Source organism: Pseudophryne corroboree, chromosome 4 (genome assembly GCF_028390025.1).
Source record: "Pseudophryne corroboree isolate aPseCor3 chromosome 4, aPseCor3.hap2, whole genome shotgun sequence".
Taxonomy (NCBI): Eukaryota; Metazoa; Chordata; class Amphibia; order Anura; family Myobatrachidae; genus Pseudophryne; species Pseudophryne corroboree.
The window spans coordinates 826,895,741-826,920,484 of NC_086447.1; the positions used below are offsets into that span (position 1 = coordinate 826,895,741).

The 24,744-nt window shown below is 42.7% G+C and overlaps 1 protein-coding gene across 2 annotated transcripts in view; it reads right to left on the reverse strand.

The window, feature by feature from the left end:
• Positions 1-24,744, reverse strand: part of MACROD2 (mono-ADP ribosylhydrolase 2) — a 3,123,444-nt gene that overhangs the window by 2,291,569 nt on the left and 807,131 nt on the right. The window lies entirely within an intron of this gene.

Below are 24,744 nucleotides of genomic sequence, written 5' to 3' on the forward strand. Positions count from 1 at the left end.
CCAGTGACCTTGGTGCACCTCTTTTTTTCTTTGCATCATGTGCTGTTTGGGGACTATTTTTTGAAGTGCCATCCTGTCTGACACTGCAGTGCCACTCCTAGATGGGCCAGGTGTTTGTGTCGGCCACTTGGGTTGCTTAGCTTAGTCACACAGCTACCTCATTGCACCTCTTTTTTTCTTTGCATCATGTGCTGTTTGGGGAATATTTTTTAAATCTTCCATCCTGTCTGACACTGCAGTGCCACTCCTAGATGGGCCAGGTGTTTGTGTCGGTCACTTGGGTCGCTTAGCTTAGTCACACAGCTACCTCATTGCACCTCTTTTTTTCTTTGCATCATGTGCTGTTTAGGGACTATTTTTTAAATCTGCCATCCTGTCTGACACTGCAGTGCCACTCCTAGATGGGCCAGGTGTTTGTGTCGGCCACTTGGGTTGCTTAACTTAGCCATCCAGCGACCTTGGTGCACCTCTTTTTTTCTTTGCATCATGTGCTGTTTGGGGACTATTTTTTGAAGTGCCATCCTGTCTGACACTGCAGTGCCACTCCTAGATGGGCCAGGTGTTTGTGTCGGCCACTTGGGTCGCTTAGCTTAGTCACACAGCTTCCTCATTGCACCTCTTTTTTTCTTTGCATCATGTGCTGTTTGGGGAATATTTTTTAAATCTGCCATCCTGTCTGACACTGCAGTGCCACTCCTAGATGGGCCAGGTGTTTGTGTCGGCCACTTGGGTTGCTTAGCTTAGCCATCCAGCGACCTTGGTGTCCCTCTTTTTTTCTTTGCATCATGTGCTGTTTGGGGACTATTTTTTGAAGTGCCATCCTGTCTGACACTGCAGTGCCACTCCTAGATGGGCCAGGTGTTTGTGTCGGCCACTTGGGTCGCTTAGCTTAGTCACACAGCTACCTCATTGCACCTCTTTTTTTCTTTGCATCATGTGCTGTTTGGGGACTATTTTTTAAATCTGCCATCCTGTCTGACACTGCAGTGCCACTCCTAGATGGGCCAGGTGTTTGTGTCGGCCACTTGGGTCGCTTAGCTTAGTCATCCAGCGACCTCGGTGCAAATTTTAGGACTAAAAATAATATTGTGAGGTGTTCAGAATAGACTGGAAATGAATGGAAATTATGGTTATTGAGGTTAGTAATACTATGGGATCAAAATGACCCCAAATTCCATGATTTAAGCTGTTTTTGAGGGTTTTTTGTAAAAAAAAACACCCAAATCCAAAACACACCCGAATCCGACCAAAAAATTTCAGGGAGGTTTTGCCAAAACGCGTCCGAATCCAAAACACGGCCGCGGAACCGAATCCAAAACCAAAACCCGAAACATTTCCGGTGCACATCACTAGTAGTGAACACATCATACAGTACTTACCTACTTTTGCACTCTCTCCACCGGGAGAAGTTAAGAGGAGAGATGTATTATGGGTCCTTCAAGAGGTAGCAGGACCAATATGAAGTGATTTTCAAAGAAACGCATATTACCTGTAATTACCTAAGCCACCTACTCTTCCAATGGTCCAAGGGTCTACCAGAAAATTTGTGAGGCAAGTATGGAATACACCATAGTTCTGGTAATGCAGTATAATTTAACATATAATAATAATAATAATAATGAAGCACATGATGGTGGTCCAGTCGATATATACCACATGGATGCACTCTACATATGATAAACCACCAGCCAGTGTCTAAAAGCAATGAGAACTGCATTAGGTCTAGTGAAAGCCAAATACTGTACATGCCATAGTAAAAAAAAAGAAAGAAAGAAAGAAAGAAAGAAAGAAAGAAAGAAAGAAAGAAAGAAAGAAAGAAAGAAAGAAAGAAAGAAAGAAAGAAAGAAAGAAAGAAAAAAGATTCAATTACCTACGTTATTACCACTTGGATGACTTAAGTGTTGATTACTTTTTTTTTTTTATTTCTTATAACTACATCCTTAGTTTGCAATATGCTATATTTTAAATGTTATTTTCACACAAGAAAAGATTAGATCTGTTAACCCAACAGCAGGAGAGCAAATCTTGGTTTAGTTTCTATAGAAACAAACCAAGCACCCATGTTCATCGATGTTCCTGCTCTATCAGAAAAATGACCAACATAGAGTAACAACGTATAATTCAAGTGCACTGTCTGGAACCTGACATTATGGGGTGGGGCCCACCAGGGATTTCCCCTGTACTGCTGTGGGCCGGTCGGAACATGGTTGATTATCTATCTATCTATCTATCTATCTATCTATCTATCTATCTATCTATCTATCTATCTTTCTATCTATCTAAAACCATTTAAACTTTGGTAACATTTGGTAAAATACCACAGGTACACCTGTATTTACAGACACACAATTAGGGCAGCAGAATGTTGATTACAGGAGCAGCCCATTTTTAGCCCTTATGATATAATATTCCCACATTAACCAACACACTTAAAGTAAATAAATTAAAACTTTTGATTCCTGCATCTTACTATCATGAGATATTTTAACACATTAATAAAAGTGTATGAGCATTATATGAGGAAACCAAACTTTGAAGGTTCTATCCCCCCTTCCTGATCAGGAGAGCTTTGTCCCAACCAGGCTGTATTGTTGACAGGTATGTTCTGTTCACACTTGAACTACATAGCACAACAGGGGAAACAAGTACTGTGCACACGATAGCATGCACACCGTGTTTGCAGGGAAGAGGAACAGGACAGGGGGTGTGATGCATGGTCATGCCCCCTTTTTGTGCACAGTTGTCTCTTCTTCACAACATTAAATAGGGCAGTACGGCTGGTGTAATGGTTAGCATTACTGCCTCACACTGAGGCCATTGGTTCGATTCCCACTGCAGCCCAAACTCAGTGGAGGTTGTATATTCTCCCCGTACTTGCGTGGGTTTTCCCCGGGTACTCAGATTTCCTTCCACAATCCAAAATATACTGATAGGTTAATTGGCTCCAAACAAAAAAATATTGTCCCTAAAGCGCTGCGGAATATGTGTGCGCTATATAAATAACTGGTAATAAATAAATGTTGGGAGGTATGCAACTATGAAGGTATGTAATACCTTAAATTAACAATTTCATTTTTATCATCTTGTGTTTTTTACAACACAGACCAAAAATCTAGAAAATGTTGCACGAAATTTCTTTATACATGACATTATAAAAGTAAAAAAATGAAAACAAAAACAAAGTGTGTTGTTCTCCAGTGTATGCGCTGTGTATACATAACTATTGCTGCAATGCCTCATAAATACTGTGCTGCATCAATGCAATTTTTCCAGTGTGAAATAAGATCACCTAATGCCCCCTACAGACTCGGCGATCCGCCGCCGAGCTGCCCGACAGCGGATAGGGCCGACGGGCGACCCGGCGGCGGGGGAGAGGTGACGGGGGGGTGAAGTTTCTTTACTCCCCCACCCCGTCACCCGGCGCCATAGCAATGCATGCTAATATGGACAAGATTGTCCATATTGGCCTGCATGCATAAGCAACGGGGGAACAAACAATAAACGAGAGCGGTGCCGTGCATCGTTGGTGCCTGCACACTGCACAATATGAACGAGTTCTCTTTCATTAATGAACAAGGACGTTCATATCGTGCAGTGTTTATCTACCAGTGTGTAGGTCCCTTTAACAGTACAAATGTTGGTTGAAGATTTGATTGTCCAGCAATCAAATACTTAAACCAAATGTCTAAAAATTGTAGTTCAGTAATCTTACAGCCTCTGTGCTATACATTTATTCACCACTATTTTTTAAAGGTGCTTGTTCCCTAGCATGACACAAGCTCAGCAGTATATCACATGGCTAATACTTTTCACATTACTTAAAATACATGTCTGACATCATTAATCTATCTGACCTATAATCTAAAGACCTAACATGTAACTATGGTGACCAGAGCTTGACCTCGGGAAACCAAGAGCTTTTAGGGCCAGTCTCTGCAGTATTTCCAGTCACATTGTCAATAGTACAAAAGAACTCACAAGGACGGTGACAGTTTTCTAGGATTTAGGTCAAGAGGTCAATTGCCCCAAACCGTCCTATAAGTGGTGCTAGTTAAAATTATTTCACCCTTCTCTCAATACCCCTGGTGTCGTGTTTTGACATGTGAAATCAATGTCAATAAGAAGAATTCACTCTGAATCAAAACATCTCTCCAACTCATCTATACATTTATTAATGGTTGGCGAATTCTCCGCGTGTAAACTCTAAACAACTACTGCATTTATTAAATACAATAAGTCACAGTGCAGCAATGAGTAAATGCACCTTCAGCAGTAATCTATATACTCTGTGTAAATAAGAACAATACTTCTGTTCATCTGGAAAAGGCTTGAGAGCATTACTCATATATAGGTTTCTTAATAAGTATTTTGGTAAGAAACATACAGTAGCAAATGGAATTTGATTTACCGAAACAGACATGAAGAAGAGCAACTAGGCATTCCGGACACTACATTGGGCATGAGGCTAATGTGTCTTTGCAGATAATAAAAATTCATACAATGACAGGTGCTATACTAACTAGTCATACATACAGTATATACAAAAAAGATAATGACCCGCACAGGGGCGTATTAAGAGAGGTGGGGGTCAGTGTGTAGTCTCTGTCCAGGCCCCCTCCTCTCTAGCAATCAGTGACAGTGACTCTGACCCAGAGGCGTAACTAGGGTTTTTAGAGCCCAGGCAGGGACGGATCTAGACTTTTCTTTAGGGGGGGGCGGTTTACTGTTTAATATTGACTCCTCCCTCTACAGTCCCAACTCCTCCCATCTGCAATCCTAACTCCTCCTCTCTCAATTCTGACTGAAGTTTTTGAGTGAGACTGAGATAGAGCTTTGTGATTGTTCTATGTACATGTGACTGTGCTGTGGGGTAATTGTATTTATTAGCCCTAGCACCCACACACCAGCAAGTGAGGGGCAAATGCTCTGTAACCCTTGCTCTCCTGGCTCCTCTGTGCTGCTGTGGTATAAGCTGCAGCACATCGTTCTGCCTCAGGCTCTCCCAGGAGAGCTCTCTTCTGCTCAAAAGTGGGCGTGGCTATGACTGTGTTAGGGGGGGCGGTCGCCCCCTTCGCCCCCCCCTAGATCCGGCCCTGAGCCCAGGGCAAGATGTAAAATGGCGCCCCCCCCCCAAAAAAAAAAAAAAAAAAACATAGCAAAAGAAGTATGTGCGTGTGTTGAAGGCGCGCGCGGTGGAAAATGGGCGTGACCACACAACAGAAGGGGTATGGCCACGCTCCAGAAGGGGTGTGGCCACTGAAAATGGCCCACAGTGCCAGTTGCATTGCCCCACAGTGCCAGATACAATGCCCCACAGTGCCAGTTACATTGCCCCACAGTGCCAGATACAATGCCCCACAGTGCCAGTTACATTGCCCCACAGTGCCAGATACAATGCCCCACAGTGCCAGTTACATTGCCCCCCAGTGCCAGATACAATGCCCCACAGTGCCAGTTACATTGCCCCACAGTGCCAGATACAATGCCCCACAGTGCCAGATACAATGCCCCACAGTGCCAGTTACATTGCCCCACAGTGCCAGATACAATGCCCCACAGTGCCAGTTACATTGCCCCCCAGTGCCAGATGCAATGCCCCACAGTGCCGGATACATGCCCCACAGTGCCGGATACATGCCCTACAGTACAAGTTACATTGCCCCACAGTGCCAGATACAATGCCCCACAGTGCCAGTTACATTGCCCCACAATGCCAGTTACATTGCCCCACAGTGCCAGATACATGCCCCACAGTGCCAGTTACATTGCCCCACAGTGCCAGGCCCCACTCAGTGCCAGTTACATATGCCCCATTTGGTGCCAGATACATGCCCCACTGTGCCGCCAAGCCCGCCGCCACCCCCGCCCCCCCGTCACTCACCGCTTGCTCTATGTGAGGGGAGGAGAGCGCCTCTCCTCTCCTTCCCCTCACCGCTCCAGGTCTCCGGCGGCTGTCTGGCGCCGGTTCGCTAGCCAATCAGAGCTTGCGGACCGGCAGCCAATCAGGAGCCGGTCCGCAAGCTCTGATTGGCTAGCGCCGGAGACCGGACACAGCAGCGCTGCTGGCAGCGGCGGTGAGGGGAGGGAGAGACGCTGCGCTCTCCTCCCCTCACATTTATGATTGACGGGGGCGAGTGGGGCATGATGCCCTGGTCGCCGGCAGCGCCCCCCTCTCCTGGGCCTGCCAAGGCGCCCAGGGCACGTGCCCCACTCGCCCTACCCTAGATACGCCTCTGCTCTGACCACAAGGTGGTATGCAGGTTTCTGGGAAAAAGTCGCATTGGCCATTTCCTGCCAATTATCCCTACTGTGCACGTGACCATTGCGCCATTTTCCCGGAGACCTGCATACCACCTGAGCCATTGTGACTGCCTTGAGACTCTGGAGAGGTATTGAAAAAATGGGTGCAGGGTGTGCAGTGTGGGTCCCTCTGGAAGACCAGAGGGTCCCATATGCACTGCACCCATTATAGATACACTACTGGACCTACAAGTGTAAGGGTATGCTAGCCAGACAAACAAATGAATATATGTAATGATAACCTGTTCTGCCCATAGATGTACTGTAGCATACTGAATTGCAGATTCCTTACTGATCAACACTATAGACAAACTCCATACTGACCAGATCTGCACACTCCGGTAACATATTGGCCAGTTAGCGGCTATAAACATAGACACTATACTGTACAGATAAATGTTCCATATACTGGCCAGCCCTACACTCACAGGCTAACCACTCTTATACATGCATGTACTTGTACACTCAGGGGGAGATGTATCAAACCTTCTGAAGAGTGGTGAAGTGGACAAGTGGAGAAGTTGCCCATAGCAACCATAGTTGCCTATAGCAACCCATAGAAACCGATTCCAGAACACTTGGGAGAGCTGTCCAACTGATGGGTGCCTGTTCAAAGCAGCAAGCATTCACCTGCAGCACTCACGTTATGGAAGGGATGCTTCTAGGGAAGGCGAAATGCACCTAGTGCTCTGGAAGAGCTGTGCATGTCCTGTGGTCAATGAGACATGCGTGCTTACAACGTGACATGGCACTGCCACGGTGAAGCATAACAACGGCACTTTGTTGTGTGAGCTCCACCACCAAACATTTCTGTTATTCCCATCCTTAGTTTTGTTCCACCACATGACAAAAACACAGACACTTATGAAAATCAACCAATAACAGCATCACAATATTATCCACAAACCCAACAGCAAAGAAAAATGAAAAAGGCACACAGGGATGTGGAGAACAGGTGAGGCCATCCCAAAAAAAATATTATCGTAAAGAATAAAAGAAAAAAGATAATGCTAAGTATAATCTATTTAATAAACTAAAGTGCTGATAAGAGAAATAGGGGGGTATTCAATTAAGTGCCTTTTTTTCGACTGGCACTAATCTGACACACGGTATTTAATTGCGGGCATTGTCGCATGTTTTTTAATCCTTTTTTGCCCATGCTGTTTCACTTTTTTTTTGTCGAATCAGCATGGGCGATAATTGCGTCAAAAAAGGGGCGAAAGCACCCACAAATTCACCAAAACAAGTGTATTGGCGGAGAATTTGCCAATACGCATGGTTTTCGACAGTGTCGGATTTTTCGACCAGTCGAAAAAAATAGCACGGGCATTGAATAGGTTGAATGTAAATTCTATCTAAAATCAGGCGAAAAGCGCAGTTTTTACCCCACATAGATGCTAAAGAAAGTAAAAACTCCTTTTTTATTATTATTTTACTAGTATGCCATCATTGCCCTAACTCAGAGGTTCCCAAACTGTGTGCCGTGACTCCCTGGGGTGCCTCGGGACACTTGCAGGGGTGCCCTGGGTTGGTGGTCCAGGACCAATTCAAATTATTCATGGTCAATATAATAGGCAAAACCAGTGCTGGTGGCTGCCAGTCATAAAATATGTGGCCAAACAGAAGCAAATCTTGTCCCTTACCACACAATTGACCCTAAGGATGACATAGAAACGCGATCTACTTAATGTAATATTTCTTTCTAAATTTCTCAATAAGAAATTTTGGCCTAGGGGTGCCGTGAAAAAAATTCTGATATTCTAGGGCGCCGTGATTCAAAAAAGTTTGGAAACCACTGCCCTAACTACTAAAATGTCAGGGTTCTAGATCGGTTCTTATACAACTTCTCCCTCTGCACCTAAAGTAAATAAGATTTAATTTCAATACTGACCACTCTGACACCACAGCCTCCCAAATAGTGCTCTACACAAAAGAGATCTTGTTGCTAACACGTAAAATCAGGTACAAGGAAGATGGGTATCTCACGAATGGCAGACATCTCTTAAGCTGTGTACACATGGTGCAATATGCACTAACTGTCCTTACGATTTTCACTATGTAGTCAAAATCGTAAGGAATGTTAGTGCATATCGCACCGTGTGTACACAGCAAGCGATGCCGATGCGCAGTCCCACGGGATCGGCATTGCAGGAAAAAATAGACTGCAGGCAGCCCCACATTGACTATGTCGGTGGTGCCAGGTTCCGGCAACATTGCATAGTAAATGTCGAGCTCTGGCCACATCACAGTGTGTGTGTACGCACCATCAGTTGGAAGCGTCAGGATCACCACCGATAAGTAATATACCTGGCAGAAATAGCGTTTACATTATTTTAGACTATCTACAAAAACGACTGACATAAAAACCCCAAGTTTCCAGACTCCTATACACAGTGTTCTTATAAATAAATAAATAAATAAATAAATAAATAAAATAAACAGTAATAACATTCTTCCTGCAGAATTTTGGAACCTTTATTACCCAGCATCTAGAATGTGCCTAGATATAATTTCTGCCAATATGTGCTGCTATGGACCATTGCAGAACAAACTGTTCACAGTGATGAGCTAGGTCAGAATGAGCACAAAACACTCTACAACATCATTTCCCTTTTTGATTCATTTAATTTTCCATATGGCATTGTGTCTGTTCAATGGTTTGGGAAGATTGTTACTATTAAATCTTCTAAACTCAGCTCTAAACTTCTTCAATCTGTGGAGCACATTTTTATATCACTTTAATGCTCATCGCTGGACTTTGAAAAGGATAGTGGAGAATAAACCCCACTTGAAATCCTCGCTTGCGGCATTTAATTAATTGACCAATATTACTCAATATCCATCCTTTGGAAGGAACTTTCCGCTTTCTCCTGCTTGCTTTGCAGACCATGAAAAGGGTGGGGTTAGCCTGAAAGTGGGCCTGATTGGGGTAGAGGTTGTGTGAGCTGTGGTTTACATGGTTCAGGGTGGGGCTTATTTTCTCCCACCTCTGGATGGACAGACTTGTGCATTATTATGTATATCCTCTTCCACTATTTCAAACTAGTCCTCATTTGGCCCTAGAGCATGGGTCTTCAACCTGCGGCCCTCCAGCTGCTGTGGAACTACACATCCCAGCAATCCCTGCCTCAGTTTTAGCATACCTTAATAGCAAAACTGTAGCAGGGCATGCTGGGATGTGTAGTTTCACAGCAGCTGGAGGGTCACAGGTTGAAGCCCCAAGCTCTAGCCTAGAGCATAGATGTGTGGATAAATTAATTGATTCCTGAAATAGTATACTATACCTCCCAACCAGGGGCGTAGCTATACCAATAGGGGCCCCATAGCATAATTCCTTGCGATAGCCGACTGCTGCCACGCCCGCCCTTCCCCGCAGCACTCCCCATCATTTGTATTTAAACTGGTCATTGCCGCCTCATCTGCTCTCCCGACTGCCCCCGCTTCGTCTCGTGTCACCTCACAGACGCTGGGAGGAGGCGTGGCTGTGGTCCAGGCTCCAGGGATGTCCCTGAAAACTCTGCTGCGCCTCCTCCCAGCATTAGCTAGTACTCAGGAGAGGCGGAGCCAGCTTCCAGTTGAGCAGGTGTGGCTGCAGTGCAGCAGCACACTTCAAGGTAAAAGCTGCCAGCGCTGGGGCTCACACAGCAACTAGGTGCAGGGGAAGGCTCGGGCCCCATAGCAGCCACATCCCTGCACCTATGGTAGCTACGCCTTTGCTCCCAACATGAGCATGCACAAAGCGCCTATTCACCACAGAGCAGGGAACGACAGGAGCCCCCCAGCGTGGGACACCGGGCCTGAAGGTGGGACAGTCCCAAAAAAAGGGACTGTCCTGCAAAAATCAGAACAGTTGGGAGGTATGGTATACCTGGTTACTAACTGTAATAGCATCCATCATGTTATATCATGTTTTTCTCATTATTTTACTAGTGTCTATTTTACAGTTGTTTCTTTATTTACCAGGCATATAAAATCCCTTACTATAACCTAGAGTAATTAGTGAAAACCATTTAAAAGCTTTCAATGCACTTTCTGGGAAACAGTTAAATTGATTAATACTTTGTTAAGACTATATTGAGACATCTTAATGAGTGTTAGGATCCCTTTACATACAACTTGTTCTTTCTTAATCCAGCCTGATCTTCTGAGTGAATCTCTCAACAATTTATTATGCAAAATCAGGACAAGACAAGCTTTGCTGCTAGCTACCAAAACCATGCCAATGATTTGCACAAAGCCAGCACCAGTATAGCCATGTCCAGATTCACACAACGTCACACTCAGGTTTGCACTTCCCACGACTTTAGAAGTATTAAAGGAAAGGGATAATTTCTTCATAGTACAATCTAGTACTCAGCCACAGTAATGTACAGTAATGTGTAGTAACCAGTCACAGTAATATGTAGTACTCAGCCACCAGTCATGGTAATGTGTACTAGCAAGCAGCCACCAATAACAGTAATATGTAGTACTCCACCACCAGTCACTGTGATACGTAGTACTCCGCTGCCAGTCACAGTAATATGTAGTACTCAGCCACCAAAAACAATAATATGTAGTACTCTGCCACCAATCACAGTAATATGTAGTACTGCACCAATTACAGTAATGTGAAGTACTCCAGAATTAGTCACAGTAATATGTAGTATTCCACTACTAGTCACAGTAATACATAGTACCCAGCCACCAGTCACAGTAATAAGTAATACTCAGCCACCAGTCACAGTAATACATAGTACTCCGCCAATCACAGTAATAAGTAATACTCAGCCACCAGTCACAGTAATAATTAGTATCCAGCCACCAGTCACAGTAATAATTAATATCCAGCCACAGTAATACATAGTACTCCGCCAATCACAGTAATATGTAGTACTTAGCCACCAGTCACAGTAATAATTAGTACCCAGCCACCAGTCACAGTAATAATTAGTACTCAGCCACCAGTCACAGTAATAATTCGTACTCAGCAGCCAGTCACAGTAATGTGCAGTAACAAGCCACCAGTAATGGCAATGTGTTACAACTAACCAGTAATGGTCATTTGCAGCAATCACGGTAACATGTGGCTACCATTGTCCTGTACACTCATGTTTTTTTATTTAATTTTTTGTAAAAATACAAGTAGTATTCAGTTGTCTTATCAAATAAATATATAATTACACCACAATGAAGTGTTACGTATATTAGTATTACCCATTTACACCTGCTGTAAATTAACAATAAGAATCCAGTGTAAAAGATGGTGTTAGTTGGTAGTAGTAAGTAATGAGGGGTTGGGTATGATATGACGACAGTCATAATGTCAGCATTATCATAATGCAATGTTTGGAGCAAGCCGCGAGCCAATGAGCTAATCAGGAGCAGTGGCTCACTTCTCCACTCTTTTCACTGCTTAGTACATGTCCCCCTTAGTATTGTACAGGCTAGACAAATTTAAGAAGGAAAACACATGTCACATTGAATCCAGGGGTGATTCTAGCCCTTGTGGCGCCTCGGGCAAAAATAGGGGCATGGCTTCATAAAGGGCATGGCTTCATAAAGGGCGTGGTAAGGTATGCACCCTGTAGAGTTGTGCCTCCGTTTGTGCCCCCTGTGGAGTTGTGCCCCCTGTTGAGTTGTGCCGCTTATAAGAAATAAACATGAAAAAAAAATGTATTAATACTCACCATCCCTGCTCCTGATTCCCGACCGCTGCTGACCTCCATCTCCGGCTGCCGGCGCCGCTTCTCTGATCTATGGGAGAGACGTCATGACGTCTCTCCCATAGCAAAGCATAGACACTAGAGGTCAATTATGACCCCTAGCGTCTATGTGCCGGTCCTACAATGCCGTGCGGTGCGGAAAGACGTCATCGTGCACCGCATAGCAGTGACAGCACAGCACCGGCACCACCAGTAGCAGATCTTGCCACGGCGGCGCCCTCCGGAAGGCAGCGCCCCGGGCAAAAATCCTGTGTGCCCATAGCAAGATCCGCTACTGATTGAATCCACCTACTGCAAACTTTAAGGAAATGAGAAGTCACAGAAGAGCTGTTAATAGTTACTTAGCTCTATTTCTCCGTATTATCCAGTAGTAAAATGTTACGTATCTCTCCAGTTTACTATTGTTTAATTACTAAAAACACGTTGTTCACTCTCACACTTGTAAATAAATGACCTTATATTCTTAAATTTATACCATAATGGTCCCATATTTTAAGTGTAACCCCCATCTCCCTCCTAAACCTTAATCCAGCTTTGTGTGTATTCATGTGCACCAAAAGAGAAAGGTAAGAGTCTTATTTATTTTTTTCACCAAAGGAGACGTTAAGAGTCAAATATTTTAAGTAAATGGAAATTTCATCTCTAGCTGACTTAATTGGATAACTACATTTTAATTTAGCGTGCCTTCTCTTTTTTTCCCTCTGAGCATCTGTCTCATTTGCATAATTACGTTTCTGGTCCGTCCATCTGAGTAAAATAAGAAGTCCCTGTCCCCCCCAACCCTACTGTTGTTTTGCATAGTTCCTCACCGTGCCAGTACACTGGGTCTGACGACAATCTCCATTCTAGCAACATTGTCATTTTACACTTTTACATTTTCTTTAGGCATTTTATTCAACATATAAAGATTAAACTGTGGTAATAAAAATTGTATAGGTTTGTTTTAAACTGCCTTGCAAATTAAATTACCACAGAGCCTCTCTGTGCACTGCAAAGTCTATAAAAATATAATATAATTTCCTTTTATTAGCACAACAAAAACATTTAAATTTCACAAGCCATTTTCTGCATCACATCCCCATTTATGGAACATATATTACATGGTACTGTTGTAAAAGGTATTGAACTGCTGTTTTGTGTGTCACGGCTTAAAGGCAGTAATGAAAAATAATCTATAAATTACTAATTAACAACGGGATATTTAGATTACACCTAACTAGTTCATTTTAGTGCATACAATTATATTTAAACAGAGAAAAAGGCTCAAACCAATATATCTATTTAGACGAAGGCAGCCATTTTCTTAAAGTCTCTGGAGGTGACTGATTTATTAAAACCGGTGTAATAAAAAAACCAGAAAATCTACACTGCCCTTTTCACATAGTTTATAAAAAATTAACCCAGTCTTCGGGTTGACTTTTTCTTATTAGTTTTCTGCTTTTGACTAACAGGAGAACCAATTTTCTTTCATGCCCTTTAAAGTCTTGTAAACTGTACCCACATTAAGGGGTCTATTTATCATCACTTAATTTATACAAAAGAAGGTAAAAATTTACAGTTTCACCTTCTTTTATATAAATTAAGGAATTGCTGCATTCATTCAAAAGGTAACACAGGAGAGATCATGGATACATATATACACCATTCACTCCAGATCTGTCCTCATACACTAGTATGGAGGGGTGTGGTATGGCTGACCGATGGTCTCCTGACCGACGGTCAGCATACCGACGCCGGGATCCCGGCAACATACAGACACCGGGATCCCGGCGGGGTGGGGCGAGGGCAGCAAGCCCCTTGCGGGCTCGGTGGCGACTTATTCCCACTCTATGGGTGTCGTGGAAACCCACAAGTGGAAATAGTCCCTGATGGTCAGCATGCTGACCATCGGGATAGTGAGGGGGCGGGATTTTGGGGAAGGTCATGTGACCATTGGTCACATGAATACCACTCGTATGGAGACCTAAATTCATCAAGCTCTGACTGCGGGAACATTCGCTATCTCCAGATGGCGTTTGTTCCCGCATCCCTGCTGCTTACCTATTGGAACCAGTCCTGGTCACGAAGAGGAACCCATTTGGATCCTAAAGCCACTGCTCGGCTGATTCTGGTGGAAGACGCGAAGTAGCACTGCCAAGTCAGACTCACCAGTGCTATGTGTCACCCAAGGTTTCACAGGGACAGCTGGATTTTGGATAAACTGTCTCCGCTTCCTCCAGCACCCGGCGGCGAATTCTAAACTCAATTATGGGGGCTGCCCAGCCTCTTGATAATTAACATAATGAATATGCCCCTTAGTGTATTTGTGGTCTGAATGTGAACACTGGGAAAGTGATTCAGGTCAGACAAATCTGAATGGTGCATGTAAAGTGACTATTATTACCAGTTATTTTATATAGCGCACACATTTTTCAGCACTTTACAGAGAATATTTGGCCGTTCACATCAGTCCCTGCCCCAGTAGAGCTTACAATCTATATTCCCTACCACGCACACGCTAGGGTTAATTTGTTGGGAGCCAATTAACCTAAGTGGAAATTTTTGGATTGTGGGAGGAAACTGGAGTACCCGGAGGAAACCCACGCAAGTACGGGGAGAATATACAAACTCCACACAGTCAGGGCCATGGTGGTAATTGAACCCATGACCTCAGTGCTGTGAGGCAGTAATGCTAACCATTACACTATCCGACTATCAAAGCAGGATATAATTCAACCTGAGAAATGCCGACATAACTGTCGACCAATCATAGCACATGCTTTAATGTGTAGTACTGTATAACCTCAGCAATAGAGGCTGGTTCTATAATCCGCCCTCAGTACATGCTCCCAATAAGTTGCCGCATCTCTAGTGTCACATGTCAGAATCTGTGATAAAATTGGCCTTTATGGGATAAGCAATGTTATAGAGCTACACATTTTACTGCAGGGGTTACATTGCCATACAAGCTAATATGTCATTACTTGCTGCAAAAGTGGGTGAATAACATGTCAAATTACGGTGAAAAATGCATTTTAGAAAGAGCGTTCAGAAGACACGAGAGGGGTGCTTCAGTGTAATAAATGGCTTTAAAAGGGAGCTTGCTGTACGGCTGAAAATCTAACAAGGTAACTTGGAAGAGAAAGTAACAGTAGATAGGTTGTGACAGAAGATAAGTGTGCTGAACTCCCCAGAGATGCAGGGACAGCCTACACAGCATATGGCAAGCTGCAGCATTGAACAATTATAAATGCAGCTTAACTTCTGTCAAATGGCTATGCTTTCTAGGACTCCGATCACACAATTAGATTGAAAGTTAATGTTCTATACCAGCTTTGGCAGTGCTCATCTCATATTTATGCATTGTGTGCACAATATTTTAAACCTTGTGTCTTTATTCCTGTAAACATTTACAGAGGCCTTTGCGGAAACACAGGTTCATTGGAAACTCATTTGAATCCGAATGTATGAAAGCTGCAGGAATTACTAACAGATGTAAGCGCTCTCTCACTTGTTCAAATATTGTTCAAGCCAGTTGTAATTATGTCCTTATAAATAAAATATGAAAAGGTTTGTTAGCGGAAGAAAGTGTTAGGGAGAAGATAAATGGGGTTATTCACCAAAAGCCAATGTTGCATTTCAGACAAAGCACCACGAACGCGTTATTCATATTAACAAGGCTATTTATTAAACAAGTGAAGAAAATAAACTGAAATTGAAAATAAAAAAATCTTTGAGATTGAACTTTAAATACTTTAAATGCTATCATGAACATTTATTACAGTCCAAAAAAATTGGGGGGGGGGATTTTTGGAGGACAATTTCTTTATATTCTGCAGACAATAATTACATTGGATTATTGCACTATCAGCAAATACGTTTCATATATCTTGCACATTTAAACCACAACAGCAAACGGTCTGCCTGGTCGCGATGATACCCACAGCTTTGCCACCTTGTTAGTAAATAAGATAGAGTCCTTATTAACTATAAATTAATATACCAGCCAGTAATCTGTTTATTCTCACCTCTCAGCAGTCTGGTGCAGTCAGACTATGGAAAGTTGATAGTTGGGTGTTATGTAATGAAAGAAACCTTATTCTTTTTTTGCACCAAGATCTATGGGTATTTACCTTTGCAAACACAGCTGAGTGCTGCTGCCCATCTGATCAGCCTAAAATAACATTACGCATTGCCTTCAGTGAAGCAGTGCCCCTGCTGGTGGATACACGTATCACATAAAATAGTACAATGTTCATTTGGAATTACCAAGAAATGTTTTATTACTAGAGTGTCTCTTTAGTTTCATTCACAGGAGGATGTATATATATATATATATATATATATATATATATATATTTATTTTATTTTTTTTAATTTATATTTTTTTTAACATGACATGTTTCAGTGCAGTAATACTTTAAGTAAATCAATGTATGAATATCCATTTGGACACTATTGTCTCATCATGTAGCAATTGGTGAAAAAAAACCAACTACGAAACAAACAAAAGTGCACAAGCAGCAAATTCCTTTTTTTTTTTTTTTAAACTAATATTAATACTAATATTTGCTTGTCTGTAATTTTCAGTTGCTTTATCAAATAAGTCACACCTGCATACTGCACACTGTATTTGGCAATTGTAAAGACCAACCTCCGCTATTAATTAATTAATTATTTCATTGAAGACAAGTTAGAATTAAAACTATAGGGGTATAGTTATCATAAATTGCAGTTTTAATTCTCCCAGAATGGCTAGGAGGCTCGAGAAAATCAGGGCCTTCAGTGCCCAAAACACCTTCCAGGGGAAATTGGGCTGTCCAGAGGGCATGCTGAATTGCGTCATCATTGCCCCATTGAAGGGGGGGGGGGGGGGGCTTTACAGTGCCGGTAATCTGGGCATTATATAGTGCAGGGCTGCAATGACACGATCGAGCGTCCACAACCCCTGCCCCGCCACCATGGATGATGACAACCACCTGTTGTACAGACCTGGCTGCCCCCAACCCCGTATCAGGCAGCCAGAAAATCGGTGCTGCCCTGTATAGTGGGAACAGCATAGCGATTTCTCTATCTCTATACTGCCTGGTTGTGACCCAGATGTGTAGAGACATTAGGAAGAAAAGGAAGGGGAGTAGTGTGCAACCTCAGGGATGCTGGGACATTGGTCATCTGCGGGGGCCGTGGCCTCAGCTACACATCGTCATGGTTTACGTTCCAATGGATTGCACCAGGGGCCATGGTCCTACCACCCTTGCACTCCTGGGCCCCTACAGAAGCCTGTCTCTATTTCATTTGTACCTGGTTCCTTCCCCTTTCGGTTCCCCTGTGCAGCATACCAGTAATTTCTACATAGAGATGGAGAAAGCTATTGCAGATAAGCTCGGAAGAGCTAAGCTATTTGGAACTTAAGTTGTCTACTTTGGGTTGCAGGATAACAGACCACATCATCAGACCCCCTGAACTCTTGTACGTGAAGAGACTGCAGCAGTGCTTGGGAAAGTACCTATTTGGTTTAATTCTAATGTCAGCAGAAGTAGGGGAGTTGTACTTTGTTTTAGGGATGTGATAATGTGTGGGACAAGAGTGTGCTGTGTCTCAGACATTTCATAGTGTAGGGACGAGTTGTTTGTTTTGGGAATATGATCATCGGTGGTAGGATACATTTTCACAGTTTTGCTTTTTTTTTAAATATTATTATTATTATTATTATCCTTTATTTATATGGGGCCACAAGGGTTCCGCAGTGCCCAATTACAGAGTCCATATGCACATAATCAAAACAGGAAAACAGTGACTTACAGATGATGACAATTTAGGACAAGTACAGGGTAACTAAGCATAACTACACCAGTAAATGACAGAGAAGTTCCAGGTGGCCAAAAAACTGCGTGATTTGGGCAGTTGAGGATTATTAAAGTAAGAAAAGAATAAGCACATGAGGGAAGAGGGCCCTACTCGTGAGATAATAATACACTATAATCCCCCATATATTGTGGAAAATGATAAATAGTTAGAACATGAGTGAAGTGAAAAAGAGCTCCGTAACAATTAGCTCCTAATTCAGTCTGTAAAATGACAGAAGCTGATTGGATAGTACTTTATCTCTCTCCAAGCTTTGATACATCTCCCCCACTATCTGTAAAGGTTACACATATGAAGGTAGAGGGGCAAATATAGTCGGTTTACATATATCCAGGTTCCATGTACCATACCAATTCCAACCTATCACACTCACTTACAAAGCCCTCACCCACTCCTCTCCCATTTATATATCTGACCTTATCTCTCTTTACTCTCCCACCCGTCCTCTTCGCTCTGCTAATGCACACCGACTCTCCTGTCTTCTGATTACTTCCTCCCACTCCTATCACCAAGATTTTCACATGCTGCTCCCTTTCTCTGGAATTCTTTACCTCTCCCCCTCAGACTCTCCACCTCTCTACAAAACTTCAAACGGGCTCTTAAGACCCACTTCTTTACCAAACCCAGCCAAATCTCATTCTAACCCTCTGTCCCACGCTCAGTCTACCCCATCTGTGTCACCCGTCTGTCTGCCCCTCCCCTTTAGAAAGTAAGCTCTCGAGAAAAAGGGAAGAAAAAAAGAATGTCTCTTTGCTGGCGCACAAGTAATAATTAAAAATTAACTTTTAATAAATTAATTAAAATTGTCTAACCCCGAAATAAAAAGGAATGTAAGCTCTCACGAGTAAGTAAGCTCTCACGAGCAGGGCCCTCTTCCCTCATGTGCTTATCCTTTTCTTGCTTTAATAATCCGCAACTGCCCAAATCCTGCAGTTTTTTGGCCACCTTGGAACTTAGGCGCACAGCATCTATTCCCTGCTGCTCAACTACAGGAGCCTCCCAACTGCCCCCCACCCCCACCCCGGGACACTGCGGCCTGCAGGTGGGACAGTCCCAAAAAAATGCGCCTGTCCCACAAAAATCGGGACAGTTGAGAGGTATACCTGTACGGTCTCCTACTATCTGTAGGATACAGCACAGGGATCCCACATATATGAAAACAGGGATGTATCTTTGTTACTAGGTCAACATAATCAGTAACCTCTTCCCCCAACAAAATTTCAGATCTGATCCTTTATTATACTACCATTTAAAATAATAAACATAATGTTTTAGGAATAGGTATATATACACATATATTTTTTGTTACTTTAACAGAATCAATCATGCATTCCATATTGGAGTACAATTAAAACTATATGAGTCATGTTTTTTTTGTTTCTTGAGTACAAATGGACAGAAGACATTGAACCTTCTCCTCTTACATCAATTAATAAACTCCCTCGTACACTCCATCACTAAGGTGTCCTGCAGGTATTTCAACAGCTTACCATTTTGTATAGCTATTTATTTCTGCAGCAGGAACAGCTGGTAAATATACAGCTTACTGTTTAGTCCATTGCAGTTATACAAAGGTGAGAACAGACTTTGGCATCCCTCTCTACAGATTCCATTTCAGAAATGACAGCAATAACATTTTTGTAAAAAAAATAAAAATAAATTTTATATATATATATATATATATATATATATATATATATATATATAATGTATATATAAATCTCTAAAGGAGTAATTTCCAATTCTTCCAGTCATTCAGAACTGCAGCAACTACAGAATGATTATCACAAACAATACAATGGTACGCCTTCTACTGCGCTATCCGCCAGTTTTAGAATGTTAAATAATGATTATAATACGTGCATTGTGGGAAAGTGGCACAGTTTACTTGCCAGAACCAGTAACATCTAAACCCATTTATATGTATATAAATGCGTTGGGCACACGTTGCTAGCGGCCGGGATCCCGGCGGTCAGCATACCGATGCCGGAATCCCGGCCGCCAGGTTATGCTGACCGCCGGGATCCTGGGCGCCGGCAACATAACCGCATCCCTATATAAATGCATCTATTGATAATACCAAGCTTAGTTTTATGGAACTTTGCCCCTAACTGCCCTGTGGAGGCCCCTAGGCAGATGAAATCTCGGGGCCCCCTGGCAAATTATCTCCTAATACATTATTAATTTCACAAACCAACAGTCTACAATCTGGAAACTGTAATGTGAATCTGATGCCTATGGTTTATGTGCTTTAAGTTGTTAATGGACACATTACATCAATACAGTATTTTCTCTATAGAGTAATTAATGTAAAGCTTTCGTTTCTTTGGGTTTATTCATTTTTTCTCTCTTTCGGAAACAATTTAAGCTTCATTGTAAGTTTCTTTCAAGATCAAATTAATATTATTTTGATCCATTGTTGCAGGGCCCCTAAAAGGTGCGGTCCCATAGGCCGGTGCCCACTCTGCCTATTTGGTAAACCGGCACTGCTTACTGCTCTCGCATGGGCAGCCCACTGATAATGCATGTGAAGTCGCCGATATGGCCTCCTTTCTGAGCCTGTCTCCTGGCATCTCACTATTGATACAGAGCATCGAAAAAGCATTCCAAATCATTGAGAAGCACAGTGATAAGGAATGCTCGTTTTCAGGGCCTTAACGCAAAGAAAATAATAATTATGTCCCTAAGAAACATTGCTATTGATACTATCAGCTCTATCTATCACTGTCCTCCAACAACAATATTCTTAGTATTACACCACAGCAGAAGCTAGCTTCTCCCTGGCCATAGACAGCGTCCTGTTCACAAAACAAGTATCTATTTCATGTTCTTTTCAGACTTCTGTAATCTTTATTTTCAATCTGAACAAGCTGTGGTCAGTCACACTGTGTATCACGCTACTCCAGCCCTTGAGAATAATATTAGGGAAGAGAGGAAAGAAAACATTATGAGATATACAAGCCACGTTGGCCATTATGAAAGACCTCTGTATTTCTTTCAGCAATGACCACCATGACCTGTGTGCATCACGGACAGTCTAATGTCTGATTACAGACCGAGGATCCAATTTCTGTGAAGAAAACCTCACAGGTGTTCAGCCTCTCTGCCTCCGGGGACGAGTTCTGGTAGACACAGTCCTGGCTTTAGTAAGGAATCGTGTTTATGCTCCTGCTCACCCAAGTGATTCAGGCCTAGGCCTTTTTACAACAATAGGCTGGAAAACAATAACAGCCCCAGATCATACTCAGGACAGTGATTGATGCAGGTGACTAAGGGCACAGTTGGCCTTTCTCGCAAACCCTTGGGTAAAATAAACTCCAATCTTGCTCATAATTTTAGCTGTGCAACATGTTGACATTGTATTAGATTTTTTTTTCTTTACAAAAACAATAACCTTCCAATATTCATGCTTTATTCTGCTACCTATGTTTAACTTTGTCCTCTAGCAATAGTTTTGAGAATAGAATCATATGCATCAACTTTATGTCACTCCTTTACGAGAGATAATGCTGCAAATCGGCGGTTCATGATGAAGAGGCAGGGCTAAAATGTCACGATTTTGCATAACTTAGCTTTCCCTCCATACACACCTGCGACTCCCCGTATTGGGCCTGATTGAGAGATTTACGGTAAATTGATATCCACACAAATCTCCGATTTTGATGATCTGCGTCTGCGCACAATCCGAGCTGCACATGTGCAGATCTTGGCCTACGATGTTGGATGCAGTATGTCTGCAGGCATCAGGTGAGTGACAGTTTGTAGCTGTTTGGGGGTGTGGAGGTGGGCCGTTCCAGAAAATGGAGGCCTGGTGGCCCCCTTTTTCTGGGCGTGCTGCAGCCATTGGCAGCTTCATTGGCTTCGGCAGCATTCCTTTGCCAGATATCCTGAAGTTTATTCAAATGTCTGATGTTCAATCATAGGATCAGAGAAGCCTGCAGTGGGCATGGGCGGATTGGCCATAGCGTTTATAGGAAGAATCCTGGCAGGCCGATGCGCACGCGGGGTCTGTTTTGTTTGTTGACATGTGAGGGTGGTGCTGTCACCATGTTACATGGTATACCTCTGGTGCTGCCTATGTGAGGCCGCTTCTACACATTTTTGCAGGGCCACTTTCCCAATCCGCCCCTGGCAGTGGGAGTCTCTGAACACAAGACGCCTCCTGCACCTTTTGCATATTGTCACACAGCCGATTGTGTATAAAGATGCAGGTGTGGTGAAAATAGCGCCCATCTCTGAATCAGGTCCTATTCTGCTCACTGGACCTGGAAGTGGACAGGATGTGGGAGATCCACCCATTCTACCTGAAAATTTTTGAGTCTCCCACACCTTCCAGGAGAGTAGTTAAGTTTGAGTAGAAGAAACACCTTACTACAAATAATTCTTCATTTAACTAATTTATGCCATGTGAGTTTTCTTAAAATGCTTTGTGCATGCAAACTCATAAATGCAATTTGCATATCGTTATAACCAGAGTCAAACTTTGTCTCATTTTTGTGGGTAATGAAAATAAACTAGACCAAATTCTATAAATTCAGATGTATAAAAAAAATAAACCACACTGAAGTAATGTACTGTAGAAATACAAAACAATCTGGTTAGTAGGCTATGTATCAGCAAACAAGTTATTGTAGAGTGCAATAGTGCTGAGTTTATTGGCAGGCCTTATTTTGTCCTGATCTAAGTACTAAGAGGTGTGTTTATCTGCAAAAAAATAATAGTGCTATTAAAATCAGACATCCACCCATCACTTAAAACCACCTGCTTAATATTTTGTCCCACTTGTACCACCAAAACAGCTCTGACCATTGAGATATGGACTCCATAAGACCTCAGAAGGTGTCTTATGGTATGTGCCACCAAAATGTTTACAGTAGATTCTTCATGTTCTGTAAGCTGCGAGGTGGGACCTACATAGCTAGGACTTGTTTATTAGCACATCCCACAAATGCTTGATCAGATTGAGATCTGTGAAATTTGGAGGCCAAGTCAAAACCTTGAACTCTTTATCATGCTCCTCAAACCAATCCTGAACAATTTTTGCAGTGTGCCAGGGCAAGTTATCCTGCTGAAAGAGGTCTCTGCCACCAGGGAATACCATTGCCATGAAGAAGTGGTGTACACTGAAACAATATTTAGGTAGGTGTTACTTGTAAAAGTAACATCTACATGAATGCCAGGACCCAATGTTTCCTGGCAGAACACTGCCCAAAGCATCACACTGCTCCAACAGTTTGCCTTCTTCCCTTAGTGCATGGTGCCATCTCTTCCCCAAGTAAATGATAAGATTCATCAGACTTGGTCACTAACTTCCATTGCTTTGTGGTCCAACTATGAAGCTCACGGTCCGATGGTAGGTACTTTCGGCATGGACTAGTGTAAGCATGGGAACTCAGACCAGTCTGCAGCTATGCAGAAAAACTGCAATGCACTGTGTTTTGACACCTTTCTATCACAGCCAGCATTAATTTTTTCAACAATTTGTGCTACAGTAGCTCTTCTGTGGTATTGGACCAGATAGGCTAGACTTCGCTCATCAAGTGCATAAATGAGCATTAGGTGCCCTTGACCCTGTCGCTGGTTTTCCCTCCTTCGACCACTTTTGGTAGATACTAATAACTGCATGCCGGAAACACCCCATAAGACCTGCCATTTTGAAGATACTCTGTCATCTAGCCATAACAATTTGGCCCTTGTCAAAGTCACTCAGATCCTTAGCTTTTCCATTCTTCTGGCTTCCAACACATCAACTTCAAGAACAGAGTGTTCACTTGCTGCCTAATATAACCCACCCCTTAGCAGTTGCCATTGTAAAGAGCTAATCATTGTTATACAATTCACTGGTCAGTGGTTTTAATGTGCTGGCTGATGGGTGTATATATTTCCTTATCTCTTCCAAATAGTACTATATTAATTTACAGACCATAAAATATAATTGATCTACAAATGTAACATACCTTTACTAGGGCTTAAGTTGTTCTACCAGCCCTTCATCAATGCAATGCTTCATGAGAGAATGATATCTTGAGGACAAAGATACTTTTATCGTTCCTGAAGAGTGTCAAAAATTCCTACCTATCCCTCAACAAAGCAGCAAATAAATGTTTCGTTTTCACAAAACAAGATCTTACAGGACTCACACACAAATGTCACCTGGAACCAGGACAAGTTCGTCAGTTACACTACATTTAGATTAATAAAGGAAAACCATTTCACTTAGGGGCCTATTTATGTAGGTCAGTATAAAAGGTCACTGAAGTATTATCTTTTATTTTGTGCAGATATAAAAGATAAAGGGGTCTATTCATGATCCATATGGGCCTGTTACACATACAAAACACTAGTTTCTGCATGCTTTTTGTAAGGGGCCCATTCATTATTAGCCGTCCAAATGGGCCTGCCTATTATTCCACAAACTCCAAAAACGGAAAGATTTCAAAGTTTGCCTACGGGAACCAACACCATCTGAGACCCACTCCTTCCTATCATAGGAGCACCGGGAATACAAAAAGGGATCAAATTTGATCTCTTTCCTGCTTTCACACTGTATGCCCTGCGGATGTGCACATAAGCGCTGAGGTCACACATGCGCAGTGGGTCAGGTTGGCAGAGGTAAGTAAACTACTTTGGTAGCAGTGTTAGGGACATACTTGCTGACTTCCTGGCTGTCTTCTTTGAGAGGCAGCAGCTAGGCTGGCTCAGATGGGGGGGGACGAGTCGTGATCAAAGGGTCGGCAGTCGCCCATTTCACCCTGTCGATCATTTAACCATGTCAACCATATGCATGTCGACCTATTGTTTGTCACCTTTTAACTGTCGACCTATCATCCAAATACCATGTGTCGTGGCAAGGTGGGCATCTCAGTGGGCGAGATGATAAAATTGCATCATTGTG